General features: G+C 45.4%; 1 long non-coding RNA gene across 2 annotated transcripts in view; it reads right to left on the reverse strand.

Moving 5' to 3' along the window:
- Window positions 1–386: 386 nt before the first annotated feature.
- The window catches only part of LOC147917196 (uncharacterized), a 45,955-nt gene continuing 32,919 nt past the window's right edge, over window positions 387–13,422 (reverse strand). The window contains exons 1-2 of one of the 2 annotated variants that reach the window (XR_015551906.1): window positions 984–1,273; window positions 387–890 (exon numbers count right to left, since the gene is read on the reverse strand). This is a non-coding gene — a long non-coding RNA (uncharacterized LOC147917196). Of the gene's footprint in view, window positions 891–983; window positions 1,274–13,422 lie in introns of those variants that run through there. The other variant, XR_015551905.1, reaches the window with a different exon arrangement.

The following is a 13,422-nucleotide window of genomic DNA, read 5'->3' on the forward strand; positions in this document are numbered from 1 at the left end:
ACGTCCTGGAGAACAGAGCCCACAGTATGTCTAGAATACTTTCCCAAATGTAGCATGAACAGGAAGTCACGTTTTAAATCAAGCAGGGAAGTTTACGGCTGAAAGAAAACTCTTTCTGAAAGCAAACGCTGCTTCCAATGTCCTTTCGTTTTGGTTTAGTTTTGAGTCCTCATTTTTATGAAGTTTTAACAGAAAGTCTACCTGGGCATCACGTTACCTCCCCCCCACCGCAGCCTCGTGCAGTGGTAACATCTGCACAGTATTTTGCCCAAAGTCCCACAGCGACTAAGTAAAGCCTTTGATTTGACCCCAATCTGTCTGACTCAAAAAGCTATATATCCATGCTCTCTCAGCGTCCCCCGAGTCAAATATCTTGAGAGCAAATATTGCGTGTGACTCCAAAAGGACTTTAATGATTGATCTTCATGTAACATGATTTTTCTTATTTCAGAAGGGATGAAAATTCGACGCCATTTTAGGGTACAATGCAAGTCAAAAAACACATTCCAATGTTCTGTGTATTTAAAAAAAAATAAACAAAGTAAATCACTTCAAAAGCATTATGACTTCTCCCAAGTTAACAACAAACAGAAAACCAGTCTCACTCCACACTGAAGCAATTGGGCAGAGACAGGTGGACCAGAGACTCTTTGTATAAAGCATCACCCACAAAACGCCAGCGCATGAGATGGCAGCTTTCAAAACAGTCCATATGCACAGTCTGTCTGCTGTATGCGGTGTGCGGTGTGCAGCGTGAACCCCGGGCATCTCGGAGATGTCCCCCAGTGGGAGGGGACGGGCCACCTGGGCATCCAGGAGCTGTCCTCCAATGGCCAGAGGGAGACGAGCTGCAGAGAGTCATGCTTCAGGGGTTCAATGACATCAGGACTCTGAAAGATAGGATGTTACTGCTGCACAGAGGCTGCAGGTGAAGCACTTCATAAAGAACAAGAAACGTATCTGAGGTCATTTCAGAATGCTACCTGCAAACATGTGCGAGCACAGCTGTCTTGGAGGAAAGTTGGACTAGAACAGAAAAAAGACAGCGTCGGTTTGATCTTCTCCAGAAAGTGCATCTCTGTGCCTAATGAAGCATGTGTTCGCATGGTTTAAGGAAGACGTGTGAGGCGGTGACCGAATTTTTTTCCTCTAGCATCAGGGACAGTAAATAACATCCTCCCAGAGAATAGAAACGGGAAAATACCGTCAGCATATATTATACGAAGTTACACAGTGGAAGCGAATGCCGCAACAAACAAGCAGGCGACTTGCTTCCCCAACCCCAGAGTGAGATGACAGACTCTCCTAGTGATGGAGAACGATTTATTCCTCCCCGGCAACAAACATTTAATTACCAGATCAATCCCGTGTCATTGTACTGCATGGTGGAAAATCATCATCATCTTCCACATGTAGAAAGACAATGAATTTGAAAACATTTTGTGGGTTTTCCTCACGGAATGAATGTCCAGGATCCCACTGGCTGTGCTCACACACGCGGACCTGCAGGCACAGCCAGCCTCGCTCCACTGTGGAGAATGCACCAACCCTTCGGGTCTAGCACCCCAGCTTCTGACGAGGCAGCGATTAAGAGCACAGCTCCGGGGCCACACTGTCTAGCTCCAAAGCTGGCTGTGGGATCTTAGGCAAGGCTTTTAACTGTATGTGCCTCAGTTTCTTGGTTTGTAAAATGAGGCTAAGAGTGCCCTACCTCAGAAGCCTATTGCGAGGATTAAATAAAGTAATACAAATAAAGTGCTTAGAACAGTGTGTAGTAAAACACTCAATAAGTGACAAGACATCATGAGCCTTTTCTCCTCTGTCACTATGCTTGTGTTGGCTAGAACTCTTGCCAGAGATAGAAAATCTGACTCAAACTTAGCTCACATAACTGAAAAGTCCAGGGGAGTAACAGCCTCAGATACAGCTCGATCCAGGGACTCTAATAGTATTGTCAGGCCCTGGTCTCTCTCTCTCTATCTCTTATCACTCCTTCCTCTGGCGTGGCTCCATTCTCAGACAAGCTCACCCCTCGTGGTGGCAAGGTGGCTGCAACAACATCAGCCTATATCCTCCCAGGTTCAAGTTCAGCAGGAAAGAACACAGCATACGTCTCAGTAGATCCTGCACAAACTCAGTAATTCAATCTAACCACACCAGTATGAATCACTGCTCTTCGTTTCTCTGATTACTGACAAAGTTGAGCATATTTTCATATGTTTATTGGTATTTATATCATTAAAGGGTGTTAACTTCATCATTTTATTGAAAAACTGCCTGTTCATTGTGCACAATATGAGAGGAGGGTATATTTTCTTCCAAGTACATTGGTTTACTATAGGAGGTGTTCCCAGATCTGCCAAAAGGAGAGGTGCCTCGCCTTTCTGCACAAGACCTTCGCTCCTATGATCTGTCAGTCTGTTGAGGTTAAAACAGTAACTCCAATGTGGCCCTGCTCACGCTCAGCTCCACCTGAAACCTGAAACCGCGGCAATGCCCAAGCCTCTTCACCTCACGCACTCTTCACCCCTAAGTCCCAGCCTGACACCCGCTTGGCTCCTGGCGCTGCTTATTTCCTCCAAGCCCCATGGAGAAAGTCCGGCTTTAGTTGTTCCCACTCCCTTTGGAATCATGTTAGATCAAGTCCCAGCTCTTTTCTAAATACTTGATGAAAACTTGCTTCCTCAGCTGCCCACACCCCCATCCCTCAACACGAAAGCGTTGGAAGAGCCGACCCGCTGCACGCACACAAATTTTCTGAACACCGTGGTCCCAGGGGGGTCACCGTCTAACGTGCCTAGGGAGCTGGGAGCCAAGAATTACCCCCACCAACGCGCCTGGTGCCCTTGGCTTTGCGCCCAAGCTATTTCTGGCCCAAGTAAGTCCTTCTCTCTTTAAGGACTTGACTCAAATGCCCCCCGAATCTCCAAGACTGGGCGCGTCATTCCTGGCCCTCTCCTCCTGGGCCATGTGACTCATGCCCGGAACAGTGCTGAGCTGAGATCGCCGGCTTTCCCACCCACGGCTTCCCCCACCTGCTTGCACCTAGCACAGCACCCAACACAGAGTTCAGGCGCGGCACATGTCGGCTGAAGGAGTCCCCACTTGAACGATGGGATGTTCATCTACACCCGAGAACCCCATCATCCTCGTGACCCCACCGCAGTGCTTCCCGAAGTGCGGTGAACATTCTCATGACTCAAAGTAAGAAGTACGAAAACAAGATGGGGCTTTCTCTCTCTTCGTCCTGTTTTGCCAAATCCTGTGCCACCAAACATGGCTAAAAATGGCATAAGAATGCCAGTGTGGTGGTTGTAGGTTTGAGGAGGAAAATAAGCAATTTGACAAACACTTGTCAAGTGCCTCCAACACACAAAGTGCTGAAAGGAAAAGTGGGGTATGTATCAGTCAGGTTAGGCTAGGTTTTGCTGCAATAACAAACAATCCCTAAATCCCAGTGGCTTTTAACAACAAAGGTGTATTTCTTGCTCATGCTACATGTCCATTGTGGGTTGGCAAGGGTACCCAGGCTGATAGAGCAGCCTCCATCTCTAATATGGCTGGTCAGCATCCCAGAGGGCATAAAAACTCTCGGGGGTCGTGCACTGGCAGTTAAACGACACCCATCGCTTCCACTCACAACTCATGGGCCAGAACTAGGCCCCACCCAAGCATAAGGGGACCAGAAAATACAACCTGACCGTATGTTGGAAGGGGGGGAACTGGAAATATTTGGTGAGAAGCACTCAGGATGCCCGTGGGAGGTAAGTTCTGGGCCTTGGGCCTTGTCTTTGATGGAGGGGGAATAAAAAGGGCACCAATCATGTGAAGGAGGAAAGAAAGGAGGATGTGGGGGACGCTGGGGTGGAATGAACAGACCTCAGGGACCCATGAGTGTGTGACACAATCTGCTGAACCTAGAGCTACCACTTGTTATGTGTGTAGTACGTACCAGGTGAGCTCTTGTGCTAAGCTTCTGGATCAGTTAGTGTGCTCAGGAGGTTACAACAGAAATCCACTCTGGCCAACAAGCAAAGATGGGCGATATCAGAAGGCTCCAGAGGAGCTCAGAGAACTGGAGGGAAAGCAGATGAACCAGGCCTCCCATTGGAAATGAGATCAGCTCCAGGGGTCTTGACGGCAGGACCAAACCACTGTCCCTTCAGCTCCAAGCTGTCTTCACGTCACGCAGGTTTCAGATCCCCAGCAGAGAGGCTGTGGCACGGCTAGGGTTTTGGTGCACCATCAGTGAGGGGAGGCCAGGGCTCTCTGACTGGTAACCCCACTAAGACTGCATGCAGTAGAGGCTTTCCCAGAGGGGAATCAAGGTGCTGCTTCTAGAACAAGGGGGAGTGATTGATGACGGCTCAGGCAAAACAGATGTTCACAATAGCATTTACATCCAGATTCTCACAACCACAACATGGGTATCACCATCCCTGCTTTCACACAAAGGAGCTAAGCCTCAGAGCCTAAGGAATGTCCCAACATCACACAGCTGGTAAGTGTCAGAGGCCCAATGCTGTGGGACCCCAGAGCCTGCACTTTTACTACTGTTATCTACTGTCTCATGCAGACCTACCGGCCTTTTTGTTGCCGTTTTTCATGAGGCACTAAAATGAGCAGAAGGAACTTGAAATGGCCACAGCACGACTAATCATGCAGCCATCACATCTGTAGAGCACTCTATAGTCTACAAAGTGTTTCCACACATGTGATCTCCTTGGGCCTCCTGAGACAGCGTGAGGTGGCAGAGCCCCATCATCCATCCCATTTACTGGATGAAGACATGGGGCTCGGATCCCATGATTGCTTGGGAGCTGGTGAGGGTGGGCCCAGTGTTTCCAAGTCTTGTTTTCTGGTTGGAGGTGATGACCTGGCTGGGGCTTCCTCAGACTCAGTTTGCTGGTCTGCAGTGTGGGGCTGGCAGGTCGGAGCCCAAGTGCAGGATGGTGGTTGGAAATGACAGGCACACAAGATGCACAGGAACCCTTGGTCTCTCAGCCTCGCCAGGGGGCTCTCAGGGGAGTTCTCCACGCTGAGTGTGTGGAGGTCTCACTTAACGTTCTTAACGGAATTGGGGAGGTGTAACCGAAGGGAGGCTCAGCTCCCAAGCCTTCCTGCGTCCCTGCCATGTCTGACTCAGGAGGCCTCTATAGCACAGGGTCCATGCTGTAAAATGGAAAGCTGAAAGCAACTCACCGTAGCTTTAGGGATGTCTGTAGAACTGAGTTAAAAACAAAAGAATGAAGGAGCTTTGGGTATTGAAGCTTCCCTGTCACTTGCCCTCAGCTTCCTGCCTGGATGCATCAAGCCACTGCTGCTTCTCCAACGCGTGGAGGCAGCATGATGAGGTGGTTGGGGTTGACCAGATGTCTCTGGAGTCCCACTGTGTGGGTTCAAATCCCAGCATCACTGCTTGCTGCTCTGTGAGTCTAGGTGAGTTATTCATTTCTCTGAGCTCATTTCCCCATTAGTGAAACATACCCACTTTGTGGGAATGAAGATAAAGTGAGATAATCCACAGAAAGCACCTAGAATGGTGCTCAGCACAGAGGAGATGTTTGGAGACATTCAATAGATGGTAAATCAGAGAGACTGAGTAACTTGTCCAAAGGTACACAGCTAGGGAGTGGGAGAGTCAGGATCCAGATCCAGATCAGAGTACAGATTCGGAATGATTCTTCCCACCATGCCATGCTGCCTCTCAGGGGGGATTGGGGTTTCTGGTAGAAAGGGGTAAATTAGTGTCTCACTTCACTTCCCACTGAAGCTCTCCCAGGATTCATCATCATCCCATCTTCAATGGACTTCTTACGTCCATGAGCAGAAAGCATGATCCTTGGTGCAAATTTTTTCCTTAAATTCACCTAGCCTTGCAGTTGTCAGACCTGCCCCAACCTCTTAAAGGGAGCTTTGTAGGCTTGGTAATGATGTAGGGAATAGTGTTTTTGTACAGCACATGCCCACTTACATAGAGGAGAAAATTCTTCCATGGAGAATCCTCTAGCTTGACCCTCATGCAAACCAATTTGAATAATCAGAAGACACACTATCTCTTGTAATGGAGAGTCAAGAGATGATGAGGGCTTCAGGTATGGTATGATCAGGGCTCTATCTGAACTTCTCTGTGGCTCTCTGGGCTCAGCCCTCCTCCACACATTGACTCTGTACTTTGAGCTAGCTTACTTCATTGTGGCATATGGCAGCCTACAGAAATGGACTTGCTACCTGTCACATCTAGGGAGAGAGAGAGGACACTGCACCTCATTCCAGCTTAGGCCACCCACCCATCCTGACCCAATAACTGTTGCTGGGGCTATGCTACCTGATTGTTGGCTTGAATTCAAATTCCTGAGCCAATTATTGGGAATCACCCTTAGTCCAATCAGGCCGTTGGGGTGGAGGTAGGCTCAGAATCTGTGGGACACAGGGGCCTCAGTGGAGAGGATGGAGAAGAGGAAGAGTAGATGCTGAGTACTCAGCCAACAATGCCCACTCTGGGGTACAAGGACAGCGCAGCAAGGGGGCAGCACAGTAAGAAACTGCTGTGCCTAGGAACCCAGGGGAAAAATCTCATAAAATGTCAAATCTCTTTAAGTCAAAACTCTAATATGAGGTCACCACATTGAATTCAGAAGAAAAGTGCCATCATAGTTACTATTCATTGAGCAGCATCAATTGAACAGTGATGTTGGTGCTTCCCTCCATCATATCATTCCATAACTTAATCCTCACAACCACCCTTAGAATTTGGAATTACCACTCGTATTTTACAGATGAGGAAACAAGGCTCTGAGCAGTATTGTGACTTACTCATAGTCACACAGCTGAGAGGGACGGACAGAGTGGGAAAAAAAAACTTGGATTTCTGTGTGGAAAAAGCCCCAGCACCACATTTTGCTTGTTAGACTCCAAGAAACAAAAGTAGGATGTGAGTTAATTTCATGTGGTGTAGTTAATTTCTAATACCATTGTCAGAAAGCAGGAAATAAATGACCTTCAGCCTCTGAGTCCATGGGAAAAACACAAAAAACATTGTTAAAAGTTACAAATAAAGTGCAAAATGGGACCAGGAGAATTGGGGGAATTAATAGGAAGCCACCACGCATTCTTCTCCCTAAACACACAGAATCCTACTTAGATTTGGGACAGAAGGTGGGACCCCCGCCCCCGCACCCAGGGCCAGCTCGTCACGTTTGGACATCACTGTGGAAGTGTCTTAAAAGGTTGTTTTAAGCAACAAGGTCTTTGAAAAGGAGGTATCTTGGTCCAGCTGGTCAGCTGTCCAGACGGGCATTAACAGCATTAGAACGGACATCTCTACTCAAGTGAGTCTCCGCATGAGGAGCACTTAACTGCACAGGTTATTTGGTGGTGGGGGGGTTGGGATAAGAGCCATCTCGGGGGTCTTATTGAGAAGGTGGCCCTGCAGTTGTCCCCATGGTCTGCGGGAGTCCACATCTACTCCCCCGCACCTGCAGTGGCGGTTGAGGCGGACTGGCTTCCTCTTGTTGCTGTAACAAAGTACCATGAACTTAGCGGCTTAAAACCAAATAAATGCAAGTTGATTATCTAGCAGTCCTGGAAGTCAGAAGTCCAAAACGAGTCTCATGGGGCTAAAATCGAGGTGTTCTCAGACTGTGTTTCTTCTGAGGCTCTAGAGGAAAAATCTATTTCCTCGTCTTTTCCAGCTTCAAGAGGCCACCTGCATTCCTCGGCTAGTGGCCCCTTCCTCTGTCTTCAAAGCCTATTATTGCAACATCTGCTTCCATTGTCACATCTCCTCTTTGCTTTTGACCCTCCTGCCTCAGTCTTATAAGGACTCTTGTGTTTATATTGGGCCATCTGGACAATCCAGGATCATCTCCCATCTCAAGACCCTTAATCACACATGCAAAGTCCCTTTTGCCTTGTAATGTAACATATTCACAAGTTTTGCAGATTAGGACATGGGCATCTTCGGGGGCCTTTACCACATGAGAGATAATAAAAAAAGCATCACCTTATGAAGCCACCATCACCCACCACTGACGACTCAGAAAGACACTTTCTCTAATGGATCAGCTTAAAATGGAAACTAGCAAAGGAATATTCTGACCATCATTGCTCTCATTCAGGATTTTCTATTTTAGTTTGATAACATTTAACAGAGAGAATTTTGAGGCTGTATACACACATGCGTACACAGTGACTGGGGAAATGAGGAAATTAGCTGGATGATTCAGGGTCCTAATACTTATTAGGCCTAATATTTCCAAATAAATCCCCCTCCCACCCAGATAGTTTGAACTTGAATGGCCATTTCCCTTTCCATGTGCAGACTCCAGGTGTGTCTTTGTCCTGTCTCTTCCTACCTGTGACTACTAGGAGGCTGGTCACAGGTGACTCTGCAAGCAGATAGGGCGTTGGGGGAGGCCAGGGAATCTGGGAGGAGGGATGGCCAGGGTGGGGAAATGGGAGACTGGGAACACCCCCAGTGGGACAGGGTTTCCCCAACTTCAGGCATTCAGGTACTATTGTTAACACTGTTCTATATTGGTGTCTTACCTCTGCTATTATTTACTTAACATTTAACTTAAATCGACTAACTTTTGGTGAAATAAGTTGTTTTATCTGATATTACTTCCATAAATGAGAAAAACAGAACATATATAATAGAACAAATTATCAAATATTATTAAAACAAAAAAATATTTAATATTAAGATAAAAGATATCCATACGCCACCTGAAATAATCTCATTTGTTGTACACATCAGAACTTTTCAAACTTTAATGTGCACACACATGGCCTGGCGATCTTGTTAAAGGGCAGAGTCTAATTCAGTCCAGTCTGGGGTGAGGTCTGAATTTCTGTATTTTTAAGCAACAAATGGTAACGTGAGGTCCAGCAGACTGAATCACACACTCATGGGGCCCTGAGGCCTGTTCATTCCACCCCAGCAGCCGCTGTCCCCACCTTTCTGCCCACTTCCCAGTGATTGGTGCCCTTCTATTATTCCCCCTCCATCAAAGACAAGGCCAGAACTTACCCACCATGGATGTCACGAGTGCCATTCACCAAACATTTCCAGTCCTCCCCCTCCAGCTCGTGGTAGGATTGTACTTTCTGGTCCCCTTCCGGTTGTGTGGGATCCTAGTTCTGGCCCATGAGTTGTGAGTGAAAGTGACATGTGTCATTTAATTTCTCTTTTCCCATTGGGGATGGTGACTGACCATGAGGAAGATGGTGGCTGTTCCATCAGCCTAGGAAGACTTGCCAACCTACAATGGACATGTACCATGAGCCAGAAATAAACTTTCATTGTTAAAAGCCACTGGCTCAGGGATTGTTTGTTACTGCAGCAAAACCTAGCCTAACCTGACTAATACATACACCCTAGTTTCACCCACTTTACCCTTTAGTACTTTGCATGCCAAAAGCACTCGGTAAGTATTTTGTCAAATTACTATTGTCCTCCCCAAACCTACAACTCTCATGCTAGCATTCTTATACCATTTTTAGCCATGTTCAGTGGCACAGAATTTGGTGAAACAGGAAAAAGAAGAAAGAAAGCCCAATCACGTTTCCTTGCTTCTTACTGAGCCACATTCGAGCTGAAGTGGGATCCACATAGCAGTTCTTCTAACCCTCATCAAAGGCCTACACTTTCCCAGCTCTTGTTCCTAGTCACCTTCTGCTACGAAGTTTCATTTTGAAGGTTTTGTACAAGGCTGCTGAGGGTAAGTGAAGTTTGGTCCACCCTTCCATGGAACAAATGTTCTCCCAGACAACCTGCCTGGCTGATGTGGACAGGGTTCCATCAGCACAGATGGCAATTTCTTCCACATGTGATGACATCACCTCTCACTAGACCACAATTCCAGAAGCAATGTAAATTCAACAAGTGACTATGGGGGAAGGACTCAAGTGTGGCAGAAAATGCAGTGAACTAGGACTAAGAAATGTGGGCTCTAATCTCAATTCTGCCATCACCCTTGTTCGCCAGCCTCTTTTGAGGGCAAGTGAAAGAACTCAACTCATACAACTTATATGAAAAATAGAAAATAAAAACCTCTCTAGGTTCTCAAAAAATATCAAGAAGAAACTATCTCCCTCTGTGACAGCACACTGCAGTCTTTTGTTGGCTCTGTTCTCAGACCTGCTTTCCCCAAGTGGCTGCAAAGATGACCACAGCATGTCCAGGCTTACACTCTGGCAGCTCAGCGACCCAGGAGAAACGGACACCCTCTTTCCAAGGGTTCCATCAAAAGTCATAGAACAGAATTTCATTGGCATGTTTCAGTCACATGCCCATCTCTGAACCAATCACTGTGGCAAGGGAAATGCAAGTGTTCTGACTGGCCAGGCCTGAGACCCATGCCCACCTCTGGAGCTGGAGGTTGGAGCAGCTTCAGTCAAACCACATGGAATGAGAGTTGGGGAAGAGTAAGTTTCCCCAAGAAAATTGGGGTGCTATTTCCAAAAAGAAGGAAATGATTGCTAGAGACACAAAAGCAACTGTGAGCCACTTTACCTGCCAACTTCCTGCCATCCCCCAATCTCATCAATTCTAAGCCAAATTCTTTGTCAACCTCCCAGGGAAACTGTAAAGGTCCTACAATGCAATGTCGTTGAATGCAAACAGATTGCAAAGTGACACTGACAATCATCCCAAAGATGCACGAAGTCATGAACTGCAGGAAAGTGACGGTGAGGGGCCTCTCAAATGAAACACAGGGCTGTTGGCAAAGGAGGGTCTGACCGAAGTCAACAGCTTATAATTGAAAAGGAAAAGTCTACAGGGATGATGCTCAAATAAGAGTTTCAAAAAAGAGTGATTTAAACATCAAAGTTGATGTCTTCAAATATTATTGTCAATATCAATCCTTTTTATAATAAGACTCTGGATATTGGGTAGTGCTAACTCATGGTTTGGTTAAAAAAAATTACACTCCCCCAAAAAATCAAGATTTGACCTTATTTTGTATGTTCCAAGAGTTAGTGCACAGCTGCAATTACAAAGCAAATTTGGTTAAGTGTATGGTACATTTTTCCCAACTAAATGGGCATAGAGGGGAATCTCATTGAGGTCTTGATCTGAATTTCCCTGACCCTAATAATATGAGCAAGAATTCATAAATTCATTGGTTTCTTGTGCTCCCTCTGCTGAGAAATATCTGCTCATGTCTTTTGCCCATGTTTCCATTTTCTTTTCTTACTGATTTGTAGGTGTCCTTTTTATATTCTTGATACTAATCTCTGGTTGTGTATACCGCAAATATCTTTTCCTAGTAAGCTATCGTTTCAATTTATTGAAGGTATCTTTTAATTAGCAAAGCATTGATCAAGGAGTTTTTGTTTGCATGTTTGTTTTCGATTCAATGAGAAATATTAGCCCCTATTTTAAGCAGATTTACTTGAAGGGTTGTTTCCCAGGAACAATTATCTTCAGATACGAGGAACTTCTGCAGTTCAAAATCAAACTCTTTCTTTCAAGTTAGTGCAAGATGCTGAGAAATTTTTACTCTGACTTGCTTCTTTCAACATTCCTAATCAGCACCAGGAAACAACCCAATATCTTTCCTTGGAATGGGCCAGATCAGATACACTTAACAGGACTGGTGTTTCCCTTATGTGATATGGTTTATCCTTAAATTGATAACTTCTGGCAAAGATCTTCATGTTACTTTAAGTTCCTTGTTGGGAATTAGAAAATACTCTAGTTACATCATTATCACACTCAAAAATCATCAGTTAGGTTAGCTATATTCTAAGAAGATATCTGAAAAAAACAATCTTGTCATATTAGTTTCCAGTGTAGAAAAGAACATATTATCTTTATGAAAATTCTACAAGTACATTGCATTTTATTCACCATCATGCACTTAAAAAAAATTTATTTCTCCATCTGGAAGAAAAACAAAGTTAAACCTTTACCTCATACCATATAAAAAAAAAATTAATTCCTGATGGAGTGAAGCTCTAAATGAAAAATAGAACAGTATCAGAAGAACATTTTCATAAAATCTATAGGAAACCTGCCTACTAACAGACAGAAAAGTTAGAAACCCCAAAAGAAAGAGCAGACAGACCCAACAACACAACATTTTTAATTTTTTAGGGTGCAAGCTTCTTAATCAACCCAATTAAAAGTGAATAAGCAATAAGGACATTTAACCACAAAAAAAAAAAAAAATAGGCTAGATCCTGGATTGGTTTATTTGGTTTTCATTATGTCATTGAGAACCCAGGCTCTATTTTTTCACACTGTGATCGTCAACTTTGGCTTTTGGCCTTGGGCGTGTCCCAAGATGCTACAGCAGCTGCAAGCGCCGCAACTTCCCTCAACAATATCCAGAAGCAAAAGAAGGAAAGACTGTACTCCTTGAGTCCCTTTTTAAGAGTGGGAAACCGTGCCCCAGACTTCCCCTCTCAGAAACCCCCAGTAGACTTCCGTCACTGGGGAAGTCTACTCTCCCCTATATCTCATTGGCCATAATCCCATCACAAGCCTATGCCTAAACCACAGAGCTAGTAGGGGGAGGGTGATGACCACGGTTGGCTTGAACTAATCAAAATTCCCCCTCTGAGGCTGGGGAGAAGCTCATCCCCCCACACTCCTAAAGCCCACGGCTGACCCTGTTAGCCAGGAAGAAGAGGGAATGGTTGTTGGGTAAACCACCCACAGTACCTGCCATGGATAAGATAAAATCTCCTCCTCAAAATAACCAAATAATTACTGAGTTTAGGATATGTGCCAAGTTGCCCTCTAGAAGCTCATAGTCTAGTGCAAGAGTTGGCAAACCTTTTCTGCAAAAGGCCAGAAGATAAATATTTCAGGCTTTGAAGGTCATTTGTTCTCTTGTGCAACTACTCAACTCTGCCACTGTAGCTCAAAGCAACCATAGAGAGTACCTAAACAAAAAAGCATGGCTGTGCTCCAATAAAACTTTATTTACAAAAAACAAGTGGCAAGCCAGATTTGACCCAAGGGCTATGGTTTGTGAACCCCTTGTCTAGTGGAAAGATAAGCACGTAAACGAAGATCTCACACTGGCTTGCAGACATGTTTTGTTTGGCAAACCCCAGGTTTAAGCAAGACATTCACTTTCTAATTGACCTCAGTCCCCACTATTCCCTGTTGCCTTCCACCATGCCACTTTCACGTTTACTGTCATGATTTCTGAGTAAAGGTAAAGGCTGTTTCACCCAGAGTTCCAGAAAGCGCTCCTTTGCTTATTTATGGCATCTTTAGGGACAAATTTCTTTTGAACGTAAATTTCATTAACAAATACCACATAATGAGACCATTTGTTCCACTGTGATCCTTGGTATACTTTGGGACCTCAGACACACACACAATTTAAATTATTTGGGCACTGATTTTTCTAGGCATGCAGTCCAGAGGAGCCCCATGATAACCCTTTCTCGGGAGTG

The sequence above is a fragment of the Ceratotherium simum genome, chromosome 4, assembly GCF_057802395.1.
Source record: "Ceratotherium simum simum isolate JZ-2026a chromosome 4, ASM5780239v1, whole genome shotgun sequence".
NCBI lineage: Eukaryota > Metazoa > Chordata > Mammalia > Perissodactyla > Rhinocerotidae > Ceratotherium > Ceratotherium simum.